The sequence below is a fragment of the Castor canadensis genome, chromosome 2 (genome assembly GCF_047511655.1).
Source record: "Castor canadensis chromosome 2, mCasCan1.hap1v2, whole genome shotgun sequence".
NCBI lineage: Eukaryota > Metazoa > Chordata > Mammalia > Rodentia > Castoridae > Castor > Castor canadensis.
The window spans coordinates 132538639-132558703 of record NC_133387.1 but is presented as its reverse complement, the minus strand read 5'-3'; the positions used below and the strand labels follow the sequence as shown (position 1 = coordinate 132558703).

Here is a 20065-nt window from a genome sequence, read left to right as displayed (position 1 = left end):
GCTGTTTGTGGTGAAAAAATTGGAAACTGTTCTATTTAGTGCTTAGTGAAGATGCTTTTGAGTTAACGTATGCACAAGCTGTTGCCATTTCTTTATTAAATTCAAAAGTTATCTAGCCGGGTAAAGGTGGCTCACCCTTGTAATCCTAGCTACTTGGGAGGCTGAGATCAAGAGAATCAGTTTGAAGCCAATCCAAGCAAATAATTTGTGAGACCTCATCTCCAAAATAACCAGCGCAAAGTGGACTGGCGGTGTGGCTCAGTGGTACAGTGCCTGCTTTACAAGTACTAAGCCCTGGGTTCAAACCCTAGTCCCACCAAAAAGAAAAAAAAAAGTTACCCATAAAATAAATAATAATTTTTCAATATTGAAAAAAATTAAAATTAAAAATATTTTAATATTAAAAATGTTATGACTGCATTGATATAAAAACTATGACGTTAAAATATTTTCTTTCACTGGAAAGATCATTTTTTTCCTTCTGACTTTAAAAGAAATTAAATCACTATCATGCCTACCATGCCTAATGTCTAAATCATCCCTACCTCCAAATCCAGCTCACCTTTTAGCAGCACTTGTGTAGTTAGCTCTTTCTTTGTATTTGGGTCAAATATTGGTCCAGTTCTCCTTGCCTGCAACAGTACCATTATAATCACCATCACATGTTAACGATTATAGAGTTAACATCCTTCTGGTTTCCCAGAAGTGAGAGTGAAAATAATAAACCTGCTCACCTTTTCTCAGCCTGTTGGGACAAAACACCAGTAAAATAACCAGTTGAATTTAAGGCTGAAGTTTTGGGGCAAGGCTAGCATATCTCACATAATCTTAAGCTTATCAAAAAATAAAAACAAGGAGGTAAAGATGGAAGGATTGAAGTTGGAGTCCAGCCTGGGCTACACAGCAAGACCCATCTTAACAAACCAAAAAAATAAATAAAAAATAAAAACAAGAGGTTGGGAGATATAGTTCAGTGGCAGAGTACTTGCCCGGCATGCATAAGTCCCTGGGTCCAATCACTACTAGCACCACAAAAATAAGTAAATAAATAATATGTGGAAATTCAGTATACTGCTACATAAAAACATAATCTGAAAAAACGTGCCCTTTTCAAGTCTACTATTTCAAATGGCACCATTACTGATCTAATTATCTTAAATTCTTAGTAACAATATAAAATGCTGCATGTAAGAACACAAAATAAAAAGTCAGTTATGACACTTTAAAAAGAACTGAAAAGTAGCCTGCAGTGTTGAAAACCTTTCATTTTGAAAATAAAAATAAGTTAATAGCCAGGCACCAGTGGCTCACTCAAGAGGCAGAGACCAGAAGGATGGTTCAAAACCATCCCAAATAGTTCTGAGAGACTCTATCTTGAAAAAACCCTTCACAAAAAAGGGCTGGTGGAGTAGCTCAAGGTGTAGGCCTTGAGTTCAAGCCCCAGTACCACAGTAACAACAAGTTAATAGCTTGGAAAACACTGTGATTGACACTTATACTTAAACCTGGAAAGGGATCATCTGGATTGAAAGAGGTTTGTGTGCATTCTAAACTTTCCCTCCAGGCTCAGTGAATGCAACTGGGGACTTCAAGCCTCAATTTTAGGCTCAGGGCTATAGGAAGATCCCTTTTCCACTCCTTAACCTAAAGTCCTTTAGTTATATTACTTCAAACTACCTCAAATTTTGTCTCTGAAGTCAAGATTTCCTCCCATCAGAATCCAGCAGTTCCAAAGAGGTAGTTGTGGGCTGTCAAAAAGCATGAAGGTAGCAGGTCTGAGATAGGGATCATCACTACCAGGCCTGCTACCTGTTTTTGTAAATAGCTCTTTGGAGCTACTCAGGAGGCAGAGATCAGGAGGATCATGGCTCGAAGACAGCCTGGGCAAACAGTTCCTGAGACCCTATCTCAAATACACCCAACACAAAAAGGGCTGGCAGAGCTGGGCATCGGTGGCTCAAGCCTATAATCCTAGTTTCTCAGGAGGCATATAATTAGAAGGATCTTGGTTCAAAGCCAACCCTAGGGAAATATTTCCAGAGACCCTATCTCAAAAAAACCATCACACACACAAAAAAAAAAGGTGGGGGGGCTGGCCGAGTGGCTTAAGTGGTAAAAGCACTTGCCTAGCAAGTGTGAGGCCTTGAGTTCAAATCCCATACCACAAAAAAGAAAGAGTTTTTTGGGAAAGTAGTCATAGCTATTCATTTACATATTGTCTGTGTCTGTTTTTGCTTTAGAACAGCACAAATGAATTTACACGTTGAAAGAAATGAGAGAGACAGAGAGAGACCAATCCTGTCATTCCCAATCTAGTTACTATCTGATCCTTTATAGAAAAACTCTGCCTGCATGCACACTGCTTTATGAATACAAGAACCAATCAGGCACCGGTGGCTCACACCTGCAAGCCTAGCCACTTAGGAGACAGAGATCAGGAGGATTTGGGTTCAAAGCCAACCCAAGTTCAAGAGACCCTAGCTTAAAAATACCCAACATAAAAATACAGGACTGGTAGAGTGGCTCAAGTGGTAGATCACGTGCCTGGCAAACGTGAGGCCCTGAGTTCAAACCCCAGTACCACCAAAAAAAAGGTCAATCAATATCATATTAAAAATGGAAGGCTGATGGGAATGATACAATTGTGGATGTAGTTTTGGAAAACCAGGGTAAAATTATGATAGTACATTTTCCTGGAAAATCCAGGTTTCTGGAAAACCCAGGTTTCTAGTTTTTTGTGGTTTTTCTTCTGGTGCACTTGCAAAGCAGGTGCTCTTTCACTTGAGCCATTTCTCTAGTCTGTTTTGCTCTAGTTACTTTGGAGATGGGGTCTCATCAACTATATGCCCAGGCTGGTTTGAACCACAATCTCCCTGTTCTGTGCCAACCAAGTAGCTAGATTTATAGGTGTGACAGAGTCAAGAGACTATTTTTTTTTTCTTTTTACACAAGTACTTACCTTCTCCTATTTCAGGAATTCTAAAGCATCTAGAAAATGTAGTCATCATTATCTTATTTGGAGACTGTTATAAAACGTGCAGACTTTCCAAAGGTTTTGCTTCATTTATTCACTGGCTACCAGTCTGTTGAATGTTTTGCTGCTTATTAGTACCTTCAATGAAAGTACTCAGAAAAAAACAAAAGTACACAAAAAGCTAGTTGGCCACTTCTAAGAGCAAGCAAACATTTACTGGGAAAAGAGGAAAACTATGACAAACTAAAGTTTTAAAAGTTTGTGATATTATGATATGTTAAGAAATATAGGCCAGGACTGGTGGAGTAGCTCAAGTGATAGAGCGCCTGCCTAGCAAGCATGAGGCCGAGTTCAAACCCCAGTGCCACCAAAAAAAAAAAAAAAAAAGAAATATAGGCCCAGAATAGTTCGTGAGACCCTGTCTTCAAAATAACCAGACCAAAATGGACTGGAGGAGTGGCTCAAGTGAGAGAGCCTGCTTTGCAAGCACAAAGCCCTGAGTTCAAACCCCAGTCCCACAAAGAAAGAAAAAGAAATCTAAGCCAGGCATGGTGGTACATGCCTATAATTCCAACATTTGGGAGGTGGAGACAGGAGGAGCCACAGGCCAGTAAGTTCTGGGTGAGGCTAGGCTACAAAGCAAGACACTGTCTCAAAAACAAAAAAGAAGTATGTGTCTACCCAGCTCCCAAAACAGAGTTCGTAGGAACTTTGAAATTTCCTGAGATAGAACCATGTGACACATCGCTCCACAATCCCTCAGAATTTTCTGGGCAACAGGACATGTTTTGTTGAGTTAACCCCTGGTGGGTTCCTGGGTAGCCTCAGGATGGAAGCTAGGTGCTGGGGAAACCAAGTATGGTTAGAGGGTTAGCACTTTCAATCCTCCTCCCACTCATCTTGCAAACTCCTGACTCGAGGGAGGGACAAGGGTCTGAAGAGTAAGTTCATTAGCAGTGGTCAATTACTTAGTCATTAGTGCCTTCCTAATAAAGCCTCCCTAAAAACCCAAAAGGACAGAATCCGGTGAGTTTCCAGATTGCTGAGCATGTGGCAGTGCTGGAGGATGGCCCACCCAGAGAGAGCACGGAAGCTCTGCACCCTCACCACAAAACGCAGCTCTTCCAATGGCTGTTCATCAGGATCCTTTACAATAAGCAAATGTTTCCTGAGTTCTGTGAGCTACTCCAGCACTCTACTCAGGAATTCTGGCTGAATGTAGGCAAGAAGGAACCCTCTGGCATGCTACCCTGTATGACTGTGTACAGATGTCTACCAAGCCAGAGGATCTTTTCTCAAATTCTTTGAAAGTATATCCTTGAGAGTATCAGGATACCTTTTGGGAACTTAACAGGAACTTCAGTGGTACCAACAGAAGCGAGTAGAACTGCAGGTGTGGCTCAAGTGGCTCCTGCTTTGTGAAACACATAAAGCATAAAATATTTACTATCTGGCCCTTTACAGAAAAAGTTACCCAATCCCTGGTCTAGAGGCTTGAAAGTAGCACACACATGTAGTATGAACAAATCAAAGATGTGTATGAGGGAGACACATGGCCTGAGCTAAAACTATGAGGGGGGCAGGCTTTATGTGCCAAGCTAAGTGAGGAATTTGAACATATGACAACTTGATTACATTTACTACAAGAAGCCAGTAAAAAATTTTACTTTGAATCATCTAATCAAATCTACTTATGGAAAGACAATAACCTACTCATTTCTAAAGGAACCAGAATTATTCATTTCATTTACTAAAAAACAAAACTTGTACTGACCCCAGTATTGCCAAAAACAAAAACAGAACTTGTGCTGAGCATGGTGTTACACACCTGGAGTTCCAGCAGGGTGAGGCAGAAGGATCACTTGAGCCCAGGAATTCAAGACCAGCCTGACAAATGCAGATAAGAGTCTCAAAAAAAGAAAAGAAAAGAAAAGAAAAACTTGCCATTAAAAAAAGGGGGGACAAAGGGAATGCAGTTAAGTGGCAGTGCTCCTGCCTAGCATGGTTTGATCCACAGCACAGCAAAAGAAAAGATAAAAATAAAAGGAACAGCCTATAAGCACATCAATAAGTAAACAGAGCTACTTAAGCACTCTTGTTAATTTTGGTGGCACTGGGGTTTGAACTCAGGGTTTCACATTTGCAAAGCAGGCACTCTACCACTTGAACCACTCCTCCTGTCCACAGAGGTACTTAAAATGTTGAAAATCTGATTTCCTTCTTTGTGGTTATATTTCTCATATCTTCTAAAATTCTTTCATCATTCAAACACACAGGAACAAGTACTTTTAAACTCCTATTCATACACACACACAAAATCTGATTTCCAAGCTCCTTCGCCCTCCTTTTTAACTGGAGGGAGAAAACATGCTGAGGAAGAACCTAACAACCACATGTGCTTAATCCCACGGAGACAGGATAAATGTGGTTCAGTGAGTGCTTGCCCAGCATGCACAAGGACCTGGTTTTGATCTCAAAACAGATGAACAAACATGAACGAATTAAATGTGTGCATGCAATGCAGTGGCAGAGCACTCTCCCTAGTATGGCTTTCGCTGCATCAAACAAATTAAGAGCCATCTCATTGAAACCAGAAATTTTAAAGAGAAAATACAGACCCAAGGAATGGTGGCACACAGCTGTAATCCCAGTACTTCAGAGGCTGAGGGACGTGGATCAAGAGTTTGAGGTCAGGCTAGGCAAGGTGGCTTACACTTGTAATCCTAGCTACATGAGGGACAGAGCAAAAACTTCTGGAGACCCCATCTCAATCAACAGCTGGGTAAGGTGGCAAGCACCTGTCACTCCAGCTAGGCAGGGAAGCACAAACAGGAGGAATGCAGTCCATGGTGGCCCTAACATAAAGACAGACCCTATCTTAAAAATAACCAATACCAAAAAGGCTGGGTGGCTTAAGCAGTAGAGTGCCTGCCCGGCAAGCATAAGGTCCTGAGTTCAAACCTCAGTACCACAAAAAAAATTGAGAGAGAGAAAGAGAATATGAAGAACTTGCAAATTAAAATGCTGAAAATTGATCCAAGACTGCATACAGCTCTGAGAACATAATTATGGGCTTAAGAAAAGCAAAGTCCTTAGTACATCCACAGCCCTTTACGCTCACTGATACACTGCTTGTTAAGATTCAATTCCTTTCTAATCTTATGTTTCAGTTCCTCAGCTAAATTGTCAAGGCCCCATTTGCAGAGAGTCATGTCTTTTATTCCTTTTGTAGGTCCCCACAACACCTCATCTAATGCCCATATATGGCAGGTACTCAATACATGCTTACAATGGAATGATAAAATAATCAATCACCCCTACTTTGGGCTCCCAGACTGAAACCCTCACACCTACAATTCACACCATTAAGCCTCTCTCCACACAGCAATTGAAAGGACATTCCTGGGGTGAATATTGCTGAGTCCACTGGATATATTACATTAGGTTCCTTCTCCAGCAAAGAGCTCAAAGTACACGTACAATGTTAAAATAGAACTCTTGACTACTGAGAAGGTAGGTGGCAAAGTGGGCAAGTGAGGGAAGACTCTATTATAATAGCTTGCCTCCAAAGAATAAGCATTATTCAGCCCTAGAGATTAAAATACTCCTAAATGTCTCTGAACTAAGACTCAGAATTAACATCATTTCATTAAACTTTGTACTGGCTAACATCATCACAATGAATATCATTAAAACCAAAAACTTGCCATAATAAAAAGGTTTTAAAAAATCTCAGTTAATGGTCTATATGATTGTATATTGTAAGAACTAATTTTAATTTGTTTTTGGCAGTACTGGGGTTTGAACTCAAGGCCTTGCACTTGCTAGGCTCTACCTGAGCCACTCCAATTTACTCTTTTGTGAAATCAAGATCTCTAAACTTTACAAGCATTATAATTATCTATCACATGTCAAACACTGGGAAAACACATTTCTTAAAAGTCGAAATACCAACTGACTTTAAATTCTGCTATAAAAGGAAGTACAAACAACAGCTCTAAGGAAGTGCCACGCAGCAAGAGGCCAACTTATACCTACTGAAGTTAGGAGAAATCACAGCAAATGCAAGATGACCCACAAGACTTGTTAACCCATTTTTAACCCCAAACTGGATCCTTTTCCCCTGTCAGAACAATGGAGCCAGTAATGAGACAACTGCAACGGAGCAGCAGAGGAAACTTTCATTCTTGGCCCAGAATGGAAGGGGGAGAAACACTGGGAAATCAACCTCTCCAACCAGTGGGGGTCGGCAAGAGGGTAAAGGAAATGATGGGGAGAACTATTAACAGAATAGGCTAACGAAAGGGAGAAATAAAAGGGGAGAAATATGAATGCCTTTTCTGGGAATGGGCAGAGAAATTCAGGCTCCTGCACGGCTCTTGAATGCTTGTTTTATTGTTCTTCCTGTGAACATCACTGCTAGCATGCAGATAGGATTATAATGAAGTTAGGGTTGGAGATTTAGCTCAGTGGAAGAGCGCTTGCCTGGCAAGTGTAAGGCCCTGAGTTCGGTCCCCAGCACCGGAAAAAAAAAAAAAAAAAAAAAAAAAACAGAAGGATTATAATGAAGTTAGAGGTTGTCTGGCAGTCACTCTGGTTGTGACATCCCAAATGTACATTCACAACTCTGACCTTGACCCTGGGCTTCAGACTTGAACGACCAACTGCCTACACATTACTATTCCTAGATATATAATGGGCGTCTCAAACTCAAAAAACCAACTAAACTCTACCCAAACTAGCTCCTTGCAGTCTGCCTTCCCTGTAGATGCACCAAGTGCTCTACTAAAAACCTTGGAATCACCTTTGATTCTCTTCACCTCCCTCAGTCAATCTACTGGCAACCACTACTCACTGCCTCTGTCACTACCTCGCTGGTCTGAGCCACAATACCTCATCACACAATTCCAACAACTTTTCTTCCCTCTTGATGCTAAGGGTCAAACCCAGGGTCTGCATATCCTAGGCAAACTCTCCACCACTGAGCTACATTCCCAGCCATCCATACCTTTTTTTCTTTTTTTTCTCGCAGAACTGGGGTATGAACTCAGGTCCTTGTTCTTTTTGGGCAAGTGCTCTACCACTTGGAGCCACATCCTCAGTCCTCACAACTTCTTAAATGGTCTCCTACCCCTCTTGCCTCCACTGAAAAGTGATTTTTTTTTTTTTTTTTAAATAGGGTCTTCCAGGATGGCCTAAAACTTGCTATGTGCCTCAGGCTTGCTTCAAACTCCTGATTCTCCTGCCTCAGTCTCCTGAGTGCTAGATTACCATGCCAACTCTGAAAAGTGGTATTTTTAAAAGCATAAATTAGATTCTCTCATTTATTGCACAAAATTGCCCAATGGAGTCCATCAAATTAGAATAAAAGAAACTCCAAAATCCTTATGAACTACAAGTCTCTATTCAATACAATCTGCGCCTGCTAACATCCCAACCTCATTTTCTATTACCATACATCACACCATTACTACCACTTAATACTCCAACACTCTGTTTAAGAATGCTTAGTCTATGCTGGGCGAGCACTAGTGGCTCTTGCCTGTAATCCTAGCTACTCAGGAGGCAGAGATCAGGAAGACCACGGTTCAAAGCCAGTCCAGGCAAACAGTTCTCAAAACTCTATCTCCAAAAAAAACCCATCACAAAAAAGGGCTGGTGAGGTGGCTCAAGGTGTAGGCCCTGAGCTCAAATCCCCTACACCAAAAAAAAAAAGGGAATGCTTAGTTTAGCTGCCACCAGTGGCTCACACCTGTAATCTTAGCTGCTTGGGAGGCAGAAATCAGGAAGACATGGTTCAAGGCCAGCCCAGACAACAAAATAGAGACCCTATCTCAAAAATACCCAAAACAAAAAGTACTGGTTGGCTCAAGTGGTAGGGGGCCTGCCTAGCAAGTATGAGGCCGAGTTCAAACCGCAGTGCCGCCAAAAAAAAAAAGAGTGCTTAGTCTAAATCTCCTCTTTTAATGGCATCCTAATAAATCATTGTTTTCTCATTTTAAAAAAAAATGCTTAGTCTAGGACTGGAGGTGGTAGAGCACCTGCGTAGCAAGCACAAAGTCCGAAGATTAAACCTCAGTACTACCAAGAAAAAAAAAAAAGTCTGCGATTTCTTTCTGTTAGCCCTTCAGGCAACTTTGCCTGGCTGTTTTCTTAGACCATTACTTCCATTATCCTATTTCTAACAGTACCAAGCTTTTCAGTGTATTATTTATTATAATGCTGCTACTAAAAATGGACAGACAAGTTCAGAATAGAGCAATTTTTTTTTTCTGGTGGTACTGGGGTTTGAACACAGGGCCTTCTCAAGCTTGGTAGGCAGGCTCTCTACCACTTGAGTCACTCCACCAGCCTTTTGTGAAGGGTTTTTCAAGTTAGGGTCTAGTGAACTATTTGTCTGGGCTGGCTTCGAACTGTGATCCTCCTGATGTCTGCCTCCTGACTAGCTAGGCATGAGCCACTGGCACCCAGCAAATATTTACTTTTTATACTGCAAGTTAACAAATTACTTTTTAAAATAGTAACTGTATAAAAGCAAACATTTAAAAACCAAATTCATAGACAAGTAATCCAGGTCATGTCCACAGTGACAAGTCTTGTTGATAGTACATATTTTAATATCAGTTTAATCATGAGGAAAACATCAAAACTCAATTAAGGGAGATGCTACAAAACACATGACCAGCAGTCATCCAAACCTTCAAAGTCATCAAAACCCAAGGAAAGTCTGAGAAACTACCAAGCCAGAAAGAGTCTGAAGACACATCATTATATAAAGTATTGTGGACTTCCCAGCTACTCAGGAGGCTGAGGAGGGAGGATTGAGAGTTCGACACCAGCTTGGACAACATAGCATGACTTGGTCTCAGAATAAAATTTATGTGATATCCTGGATGGAATCCTGGAACAGAAAAAGTACATTAGATAAAAACTAAGGGCTAGGCACCGGTGACTCACATTTGTAATCCTACACGGTAGGCAGAGATCAGGAGGATCGTGGTTCAAAGCCAGCCCGGGCAAACAGTTTGCAAGACCCTATCTCTAAAAAATCCATCATAAAAAAAGTAGTGGCTCATGGGACAGGCCTGAGTTCAAGCCCCAGTACCACAAAATAAACAAACAAACTAAGGAAATCTAAATAAACGATGGGCATGGACTCCAATTACAAATGATGCATTAGAACCGCAGATGTAGCTCAGTGGGAGAGCACTCACCTTCTGCAAAATCCTGGGTTCTATCCTCAGCACTCCCAAAAAATATCTAATAATATACTATTACATCAGTTGTAATATAATGTATTGGTTCATTAACTATAATAAGTATGTCACATTAACTTTAATAGTAGGGAAAACTAGGTGCTAGGTATATGGAAACTATATTATCTCGGTGATTTTTCCATAATCTGTTCTCAAAATTGTTTCTTTAAAAAAAGTCATAATTCAATTCATCCAAAAATCTACCACTTAAGACACTGTTATTTTACATTTAATGTGTGTATCTTTTTAGGCTTTTATATAAATTGACATACAGGTATATTCCTAAAAATGTTATACTATACATAAATTTATAACCTACTGTATTTAATATATATTACATGCTTCCGGAGTCATTAGTAAGGATCTACATCATGTTTACAAACTAAAAAGTACTCCTCTCTATAAACATACCATAGTTATCTAACTAATCTCCAATTATGTAAGTTTTTCAATTTTGCCATTATTAAAAATGCTAGGTTGGTAAAATGGCTCAAGCAGTAAAGTGCCTGCCTAGGAAGCACTTAGCACTTAGGAAGGAGGCCCTAAGTTCAAACCCCAGTAACATCAAAAGGAAAAAAAAGCTATAGGGCTCAGTGGTACAGTGCTTGCTTAGCATTGCCCCAGGTTTGATCTATCTACACACACACATTCACTCTCTCTCTCCCTCTCCCTCTCCCTCTCTCTCTCTCTGCTACAAAGACAATTATTTTCTTCTTTGAGACAGGATCTTGCTACGTAACCCAATCTGGAATCAACTTTTAATCCTCCTGCTTAAGCCTCCCAAGTGCTGACATTACAGGCATGTATAACCTTGCCCAGCAGGACAACTCTTAAATGAACATCTTTTCAAACTTACTAGTTAGTGACTTAACAAAGAAGAGAAGTTGCCTTCATTTCTTTTTTTCTTTTTTTTGGTGGCACTGGGACTAGAGCTCAGTCCTCACACTTGCTAGGCAGGTGCTCTTACCTTGAGCCACTAAGCTGGGTGCCAGTGGCCCACACCTGTAATCCTAGCTACTCTCTACAGAGATCACGAGGATTGCAGTCAGAAGTCAGCCGGACAAACAGTTCGAGAGACCCTACCTCAGAAAAACAAAAAAGGGCTGGTGGAATTTCTTAAGGCGTAGGCCCTGAGTTCAAACCCCAGTACCACAATTTAAAAAAAAAAAAAAAAAAAGAGGAGTTGTAGAGTTACAGGTTTTTAGTGCTTTCAATAATTATGACAAAATACTCTCCAAAATGTATGTTCAACCAATCAGCTGGGCGTGGTGGCACCTGCCTGTCATCCCAGCTACTCAGGAGGCACAGGTACAGGATCATAGTCCAAGGCAAGCCCAAGCAAAAGTTCAAAACCCTAAAAGCAAAAAAGGGTTGGAAGCGAAGTCCAAGTGGTACAACATTTGCCTAGCAAACATGAGGCCCTAAACCCAAGTTCAATACCCTGTACCACCAGCTGTATGTCTGACACCCAGTTCAATATTTTTCCACAATTTGCAAGGCTTTGATCCACTGCATCCCCAACATCTTAAAAACTGGCTAGGCCATAATAAGCACTATAATAAATATGTTAAATGAATACTGAATGAAAAAGTTTGTCTTTTGACTTTAAGGCATCACTGCCAATCAGAAGTTATGTTATAGAATAACTACCAATCTTTACCTTTATGGATTCACCTCTGTAGCCATGCTTCCAACAGCTTATCCTATTTCAAGGCAGAAAAACTGGTTACTCATTTTTCAATAAATGATTTCATATTTATAATGCCTTTTTTTTTTTAAGGTGGTACTGGGGTTTTAACTCAGGGCCTCATGTTTCCCAGGCAGGCACTCTACCACTTGAGCCACTCCGCCAGTCCCTTTTTGTGTTGGTTATTTTTGAGATCGGGTCTCTCAAACTATTTGCCTGGCTGGCCTGGAACCTCAATCCTTTGGATCTTTACCTCCTGGCACCCTTCTTTGCTTTTTATTTCCCCCTCCTACCTAGACAAAATCTCACTATGTAGCCCAGGTTGGCCGGGAACTCACTGGTCTCCATCTCATCAGTGCTGGGATTACCATTTTGATCATCAAAGTTTTACCTGTATAGTCACTAATACAAGTCCCTCTCCCTCATTATCTCTTTCACAAAGTTTCCTATTTTATAGTTGTATTCTTCCAAATGAAGTTTAGAATCATTTCGTCAACTTTTTAAAAGAAACTCTGCTTAGAATTATGCAAAATTACTAACCATATGACCTTGGGCAAATTAATCTCTCCCTTGCAATTTTGATCTTTGGTAAAATGGAGATAACAGTACTTACCTCATAGGATTGTTATGAGAACTAAATCAATTAAGACAGAACACCTGAACATACTGGGGAGCCAGATGTGGTGGTGCACATCTATAATCCCAGCACTAGGGAGGCTGAGAAGGGAGGATCTTGAGTTTGAGGACAGCCTGGATTGCAAAGTGAGACTGTCTCAAAAAAATAAAATGAGGAGGGGAGGGAGGGAGCATGTGAGAGAGGGAAGGAGGAAGTAAGTTAGTAAAGAAAGGAAGTTAAGAAAGAAAGAAAAAAAGCCGGGCTCCTGTGGCTCATGCCTGTAATCCCAGCTACTTGGAAGAATGAGATAGAGAGGAGTGGGGTTCGAGGCCAATTGGGCCAAATATTTTGGGAGACCCCATCTCCAAAATAACCAGAGCAAAATGAACTGGACGTGTGGCTCAGTGGTAGAGCACCTGTTTCGCAAGTGCAAAGCCCTGCGTTCAAATCCCAGTCCCACCAAAAAATAAGAATATACTGAAAACAAAGGGTGTGGTTCACTGGTAGAGCATGTGTCTAGAAATGGGGGAGTCCCTGAATTCAATCAGCAGCATCACCACCCCCAAAAAGAGGAAAAAGATATAGTACTTTAAAACACGATACTAGAAAAATGTTAACTATTACTACAATTGCTCAAAAGTGACAGCTATTGTGAACACCCAATGTTTTCCAGATTCTCTTCCTACAAAATTCGAAGGCCCTTAAAGCTAAATCAAAGGGTACCATAAAATACAAGCAGTGGGCCAGGGATGTAGTTCCGTCGTGGAGACTTGCCTGGTATGATGAGGCCCTAGGACCCATCCTAGCACCACAAAAAAATATACTGTACTAGGTGGGCGCCTATAATCCTAGCTACTCAGGAGGCAGAGATCAGGAGGATCGTGGTTTGAAGCCAGCCCAGGCAAACAGTTATTGAGACCCTGACTCAAAAAACCCTTCACCAAAAAGGGCTGGTGGAGTGTAGACCCTGAGTTCAAACCCCAGTACCGCAGGGGGGGAAAAAAAATTATTGTACTTACATAACCAGTGATATGGCAATATAGAACTTATGCTTGCTTCATTTCCCCCAGACCTTGACTCTTAGTGATATGAAGAGCTAGAGGCTGGGAGCAGAGACCATCAAAAACACCAAAGGCTGATGGTAGGAACTCTCAAAAATTTTCCAAGTCCAAAGACTTTTAGACCAGTCGAGTCACCCATAGGGACATGCACTGTGTATAAACGGAAATGATAAAGACGGCTATGCCCACCAACCTTCCTACATCCCAGTAAGGACTGGGAGAGGGGCAGCTGCCTTAAGGAAGAAGTGGCTTTGGGAAGGGTGTTTGCCTCAACAATAACTGGTAATCATTTGTTCATTGGGATGGAATCAAAGCCTCACACATTCTAAGCAAGCAGGCCACCAGTGAACTATATAAATCCCCCGTCCACCACTGTCACTTTTGCTATCTCTAAGTAACTAAGGCTCGATCATAATCGAAGACCTTAAGAGAGCTTTTAAACAACGATCACTCCTACAGTACTGCGATATAAATGAGATTACGAAACTGGCCAACGGCCTGGCCCCCACGTCTCCTGACTCCCAGTTCACGGCTCTCCCCACCACAACACACGGATTCTCCCGACGCCTGCCAGGCTTCGAGGAGGGAGGAATAACAGCAGGCCATCTGGCCGCCGCCGCCGCCGCAGCTGCAGCAGCAGAGAAGCTAGAAATCGCAGAACGCAGAGGCTGAGGCACGTGACTCGTCACGCCCCTTCCCTCCCCGCCCCCTTCCCCGCGCCAGCAGCACGCGCTGCCAACCTCGTCATGTGACCCTCACGCGGCCCCAGCGCTGCCCCTGCTAGGCGACTCTTTCCAGCAGCCATTTTGCCGAGAACTTGTCGTCCGTGCTCACCAAAGAGCAGAACACCACGGAGGGCCGTGGTGAGATTTTACAGGCGGCACACGCGCTTCGAAAGAGCGCGCAGACCGTGAGAGCTGAGTGGAACCTCACTGAACACGTCGCACCCCGGGAGGCCGGGGGAAAGCTGCGGGTGCGCCTCGGCCTGCCATTGGCCGCGGCGTGCACGTGATGCCACAGCCTCCCCCCACACACGCACACACTCTCTCCCCGCCGTCCCCCCCACCCCCGCCCACGAAAACACCCACGACAGACTCTTAACACCTCGCGCCAATTTCACGCCACCGGGCGCGTGGGGACAGACGGAGCGCGTGGCGAACAAAGCGCCTGCGCGTACCTGCCGGGGCAGACGGTAGCCAGCCCACGCGCCGCGCCGCTCCGCTCCGGGGTCCGGGAGGCCTCGCGCTGCCGGACCACCCGCCTCGTCATTGGCTGCCAGGCCTGGTCACGTGCCGCTCTCAGGCCCGCCCCCTAACCGCTAATCACCTGGCACCGTGCTCGAAGCGGCGCCGAAAGTCGTTTGCACGCGGAAAGGGAGCGTGCTAGCAAGACCTACTTATCTGCTCTTGCGGTGTGACATCCGTAACGGGGACACGGGAAACGGGGCTCCCGAAACTTAAGTACGTCACACCTACCGGAGTAACTTCGCGGGCCCCTCCAGAAGCCGGGAACCGTCGCCCTTGGGCGCTCCCCGATGCACGCCGGGATGCGTCTGGCGCCCCTCGGTGTGCTGCAGAGCATGCCGGGAAAAGCCACCTCTCCTGAGTTCCTGGCTTTCATCTCTTGGGCGTTCCTTCGGTGTCCCCTTGAAAGCCCCGTCCCTGGGCTCCGAATGCGACAGTATACTAGGCACTTTCAGTCCCTCCTCCCCGACTTGATCTAACTGTGTGGTCTTGGGGAAAGCGCCCTGCCCGCCTTCATGGACAAGCAGTTATCGCCTGCTGCATGACTTTGTATTGCAGAAAAATAGCAAGGGCGTTTACCTGCAAGTACACTAGCCGCCTTTCAGAGTGCAGAAGACTGCTAGCTTAAACAACTAACGACGATCCCCACCGGGGAGTGGAAATAATACTTAGGATTTCTCTAGGAATAGAAGACCAGCTCTTCCTTGAAAAAAGGGTATTGATTGTCGGGGGATATTGAGGATGGGAGCAGGGGGCTTTTTGAGGAGGCCGAGGGCTTGTCCCTTCTCAGTGGCTGGTTCACCTAATGCCCGCTATCGCACATTGGCTCTGAGAAAAACATCATCTGCTAACCCTGAGAAAAGGTCCCTTGCATCAGAACAAAGTAGTTTTGTGACATTCACAAACGTACCTCCAGGCCAAAACCTAATATTCTACTCCAGTGAAGCCCCTACTTAAAAGGATTCCCAACTCGTCTGCTGAGCCCTCCATTTCTCAGCCTTGGTGATGTCAAAACGTTATCTGTTCGCGAAGCGACCATGAGGCTTGAGGAATTTGACTTCCTTCAAACTCGGTCTTACTTAAAGACTACAAATTACATACATTTATGTAATGTATTTATAATTAAAAGTATTTCTGAACTAGGAAAATTAAAAAGGAAATTAGATAAACGTGATAAAACATTATAATCCTGTTGAAGTTTACAAAACAGCCCGTATTCTTCATTACATGAGAGAAAGTTACTGATATTCCCATCTTCTGAGTCACGCTTGGGAACCTGGGAAAGTGGGTTTTAACAAGTTCTCCACGCGACTGGATGCACAACCAGCGGACAAAGCCTTGAGGTCAGACAGATCTCAGTGAACTTTCAGTTCTTTCATTTCCTGCGCTGACTGTGAACAAGTTCTTAACCTTTTTTTTTAATCTTCAATTCCTTTAACTAAAATCATACCTAGTATTAGAATCGCCAAAATGATTCTGAGATTAAAACATATTTATAACACCTGTCATAGTCCTCCCTGGTGAATGCAACACAGTCTATGAGTGCGAGGGCTAGTTAAGGGTAACGGTTGCACATGAACTGGCACCTGTACTCTGTCCAGTACACCACGAGCTTGAGTCATTCCTCCTCCACTATTCTGTTTCTCCCCTAGACAGTGCTAGAGTCACGCTAACAGATCCTTGCGTGCAGATCTTTCTCAGATTCCTTGGTGATGATTGCCCATCTGCTGAGGGACATAATTACATTATCTCCTACCTTCATTTCAGGTTGAGTTTTTTCTGAGCATGTTAAAATGCTGAACTCCAGACATGACTGCAGTAAAATAACAGTGACATAGAGGCTAGAGAGGACACCTGTGCCAACACTGCAAAGAGGTTAAAAATTATTTCAATTGAAATGTCTCAGGACACCCTAAAAACTCAATTTGCCTTTCAGTTCTGTAACACTATCTCAGAGGCTCCCTGCTCAGTCTTCTCCCTGGATTCCTTTTCCTCTCCTACTTTCATCAGTCACTCTTTAACAAAGAGGGTTTAGCTTGGGCAGAACTTGCCACAGACATCTGAAACTCACCAAAAGCCAAACCAATCCTCTGTCCCCTCACCCATACCCTTGCCACCACTGCACTCCCTTAAAGAGACCATTCCAGGAAGTTTCTCCAGCTAGGAAGCAACAGTGCCTTTAACTGCCCTTCTCACCCATTCTCCACATTTAATTGGACATATAGTTCTGTTGTTTACACTTACACACCTTCTAAATTCAGTCCCTGCTTTCCATTTTCTCCACTTTTGACTAGTTCAACCCTATAAAAGTATCATGTTATGATAATAACATACTGTCTATTTCAAGCTACAAAACTTGTATAGACAGTGGAATATTATTCAGCCAGAAAACAGGAAACCCTGCCATTTGTGATAACACGTAGGAGCCTGGAAGACTTCATGCTAAGTGATATAAACCAAACACCAAAAGATAAAGACTTTATGATATCAATTATATGTGACATCAAAAATGATAGACTGATAGGAACAGAAGAATGGTGGTTGCCAGGGGTTAGGGTATGGAGGCCAGAAGGAATGGGAAAATGGTGGTCAAAGTGTCCAAACTTTCACTTAGAAGATTAATGTCTCCCAGAGACCTAATATACAGCATGGTAAAGATGGTGAATAATTGTGTATTATATAATTGAAATTTGTGAGTATATATGGTTAAGTGTTATTACCACAAAAAAGAGATGACTGGTTTGTTCGTTTGATTGTGGTATTCATTCCACACACAACATTGCCATGTTGTACACCTTAAACACATACAATTTTTATTTGTTGGTAATACTTAAAAGCTGGGTGGGTTACAAATACTAAATTTGTGGTGTATGTCATTCTACCAGAGGCCAGTAAAAGGTGTGATGTCCTACAGAGAGAATGTTCTTCATAAATGTAAGCAAAGTTTTAAAAATTATTTTTCGTGTGAGTAGCAGGGCTTCTCCATTGCTAACCAGCCTCTCTTATCACTTGAGCCACACCTCCAGTCCACTTTGATCTGGTTATTTTGGAGCTGGGGGTCTCACAAACTGTTTGCCAGGGCTGGCCTCAAACTATGATTCTCCCGATCTCAGCCTTCTGAGATCTTCTGAGCTAAGATTACAGATGTGAGCCACCAGCACCTAGCCTTTTGTTTTGTTTTTTGAGACAGAGTCTAATCCTGTAGCCCAGGCTGGTCTTGAACTAAGATCTTCCCAACTCAGCTTCCCAAAAGTGCTGGGATTACATACATGCACTCCAATGAGTACCTCACAAAATTATTTTTTAATTTTGTGAAAATGTATCAAATCACATGCTAAAGGAAGTTATGTCTGGAAGTTTCTCACAGGTATTTTTCTGAATGCCAAAGAGTAGTAGTCTTGGAAGTTGTTATGATCATTTGTGCTATTCCGAATATATCTGGTTTGCCCACTTTCCAGGAATGTGATATAATTGCTCTTCCTTGTCCCTTTGAGATTAGGAGTGTCTATATGACTTCCTAAATATGAGTGGACATGACATATGTCACTAATCACTAATGGGCAGAAGCTTTTCTTTTTCTTCTTTTTTTCTGATGATGCTTGGGTTTTGACCTCAGGGCCTCCCACTTGCTAAGCAGGTGCTTTAACCACTTGATCCACGTCCCTAGCTCTTTTTGCTTTAGTTATTTTTCAGATAGGGTCTCTAGCTTTTTGCCCAGGCTGATCACAGACAACGATCCTCCTACCTACTACTCCTAAGTGGATGGGATTACAGGCATGTAACACCATAACTAGCCTCAAATTATTTTCTTTTTTTGGTAGTAATGATGGTACTGTGGTTTGAACTCAGGACCTCACACTTGCTAGGCAGTTAACCCTACCACTTGATCCACATCCTCAGCCCCTGGCTTGTTCGTTGACATAGGGTCTTGTTAACTTTTTTCTGGGCTGGCCTCGAACCACAATTCTCCTATCTTCACCTCCCAAGTAGGTGGGATTACTAGTGTTCACCACTGATTTAGGAAGAAGCTTTCAATACCATTGCAAAATTCAGCCATTTTCTCTTTCCTTCTGCCACAGCTACTAGCAATGCTCCACCTGGTGGCTACTCCATCAGCTTTGGTCCCTAATGAGACTGACAGAACAGGTAATCCCAGCCAACCAGCAGTGAATATGTACCATGAGCAAGATAAAACTTGGGGGGAGGGGGATGGAAGGGGAGTGGGTCCAAACAACGTATACACATGTGAGTAAACATAAAAACGATAAATTAAAAAAAAAAAGAAAAAGAAAAGATATAACTTGTGTTGTTTGGAGACCCTCAGATTTTGGGTTGTCTCTTACCATACATAATCTAGCACACACACACTGGATGATGCAGAAACAGAGGAAGTTGTTAGAGCTAGCCCAAATTCAATCTGCTATTGAAGACCACCATTGCCACTGTCCAAACTGTGATACAATTTACAGAGTAGAGAAAGGTGCCGGTGAGTATGATGGCGCACACCTATAATCCCAGCTCTCAGAAGGATGGAACAGGAAAACAGAGAGTTCAAAGCCTTAGCTTTATAGCAAGTTCAAGACCAGCCTGCACTACATAGGGAGATCTTGTCTCTAGACCAAGAGCCGGGGATGTAGCTCAATAGTAGAGTATTGCCAACCAATGCCTAGGACCCTGGGTTCAATTCCCGGTACTGCAAAAAAATAAAAATAAGTAGTAGGAGACTAGCAGCATGACAGACAGCTATCTAAGGGAAGTGTAAAAGGTTCATTAGAGCTGTGGTTTTTGTGGGCGGTGGCTTTTGTTTTGTTTTATTGAAACAGGTTTTGGTTATATAATTTAGGCTGGCCTCCAATTTACAGTTCTTCTGCATTCACCTCCCAAATGCTGGGATTAGGGCTGAGGGAGTGGCTCATGTGGTGGAGTGCCTGCCTCACAAGCCTGAGGCCCTTAGTTGAAACCCCAGTACCACCAAAAAAAAATCCAAGTGTTGGGATTACAGGTGTATACAACCATGCCTGCCAGTCATCTCTATATTATCCCCAGTTTTATTTCCTCTATGGAATTTTTTTCTTTCTTTTTGGCTTCACTTCGGGTTGAACTCAGGGCCTCACACTTGCTAGGCAGGTACTCCTCCCACTGAGCCATTCCACCAGTCCTTTTTTTGTGATGGGTTTTTTTTTGAGATAGGGTCTCATGAACTCTTTGCTTGGGGCTGGCTTTGAAC

The 20065-nt window shown here is 42.8% G+C and overlaps 1 protein-coding gene across 4 annotated transcripts in view; it reads right to left on the bottom strand.

The window, feature by feature from the left end:
- Positions 1–15189, bottom strand: part of Mga (MAX dimerization protein MGA) — a 109036-nt gene extending 93847 nt beyond the window's left edge. The window contains exon 1 of one of the 4 annotated variants that reach the window (XM_074065717.1): positions 15070–15189. The gene's annotated coding sequence lies outside the window, so the exon portion shown is untranslated. Of the gene's footprint in view, positions 1–14334; positions 14543–14771; positions 14886–15069 lie in introns of those variants that run through there. The other 3 variants (XM_074065718.1, XM_074065715.1, XM_074065720.1) reach the window with 3 other exon arrangements.
- Between the last annotated feature and the right edge of the window lie 4876 nt (positions 15190–20065).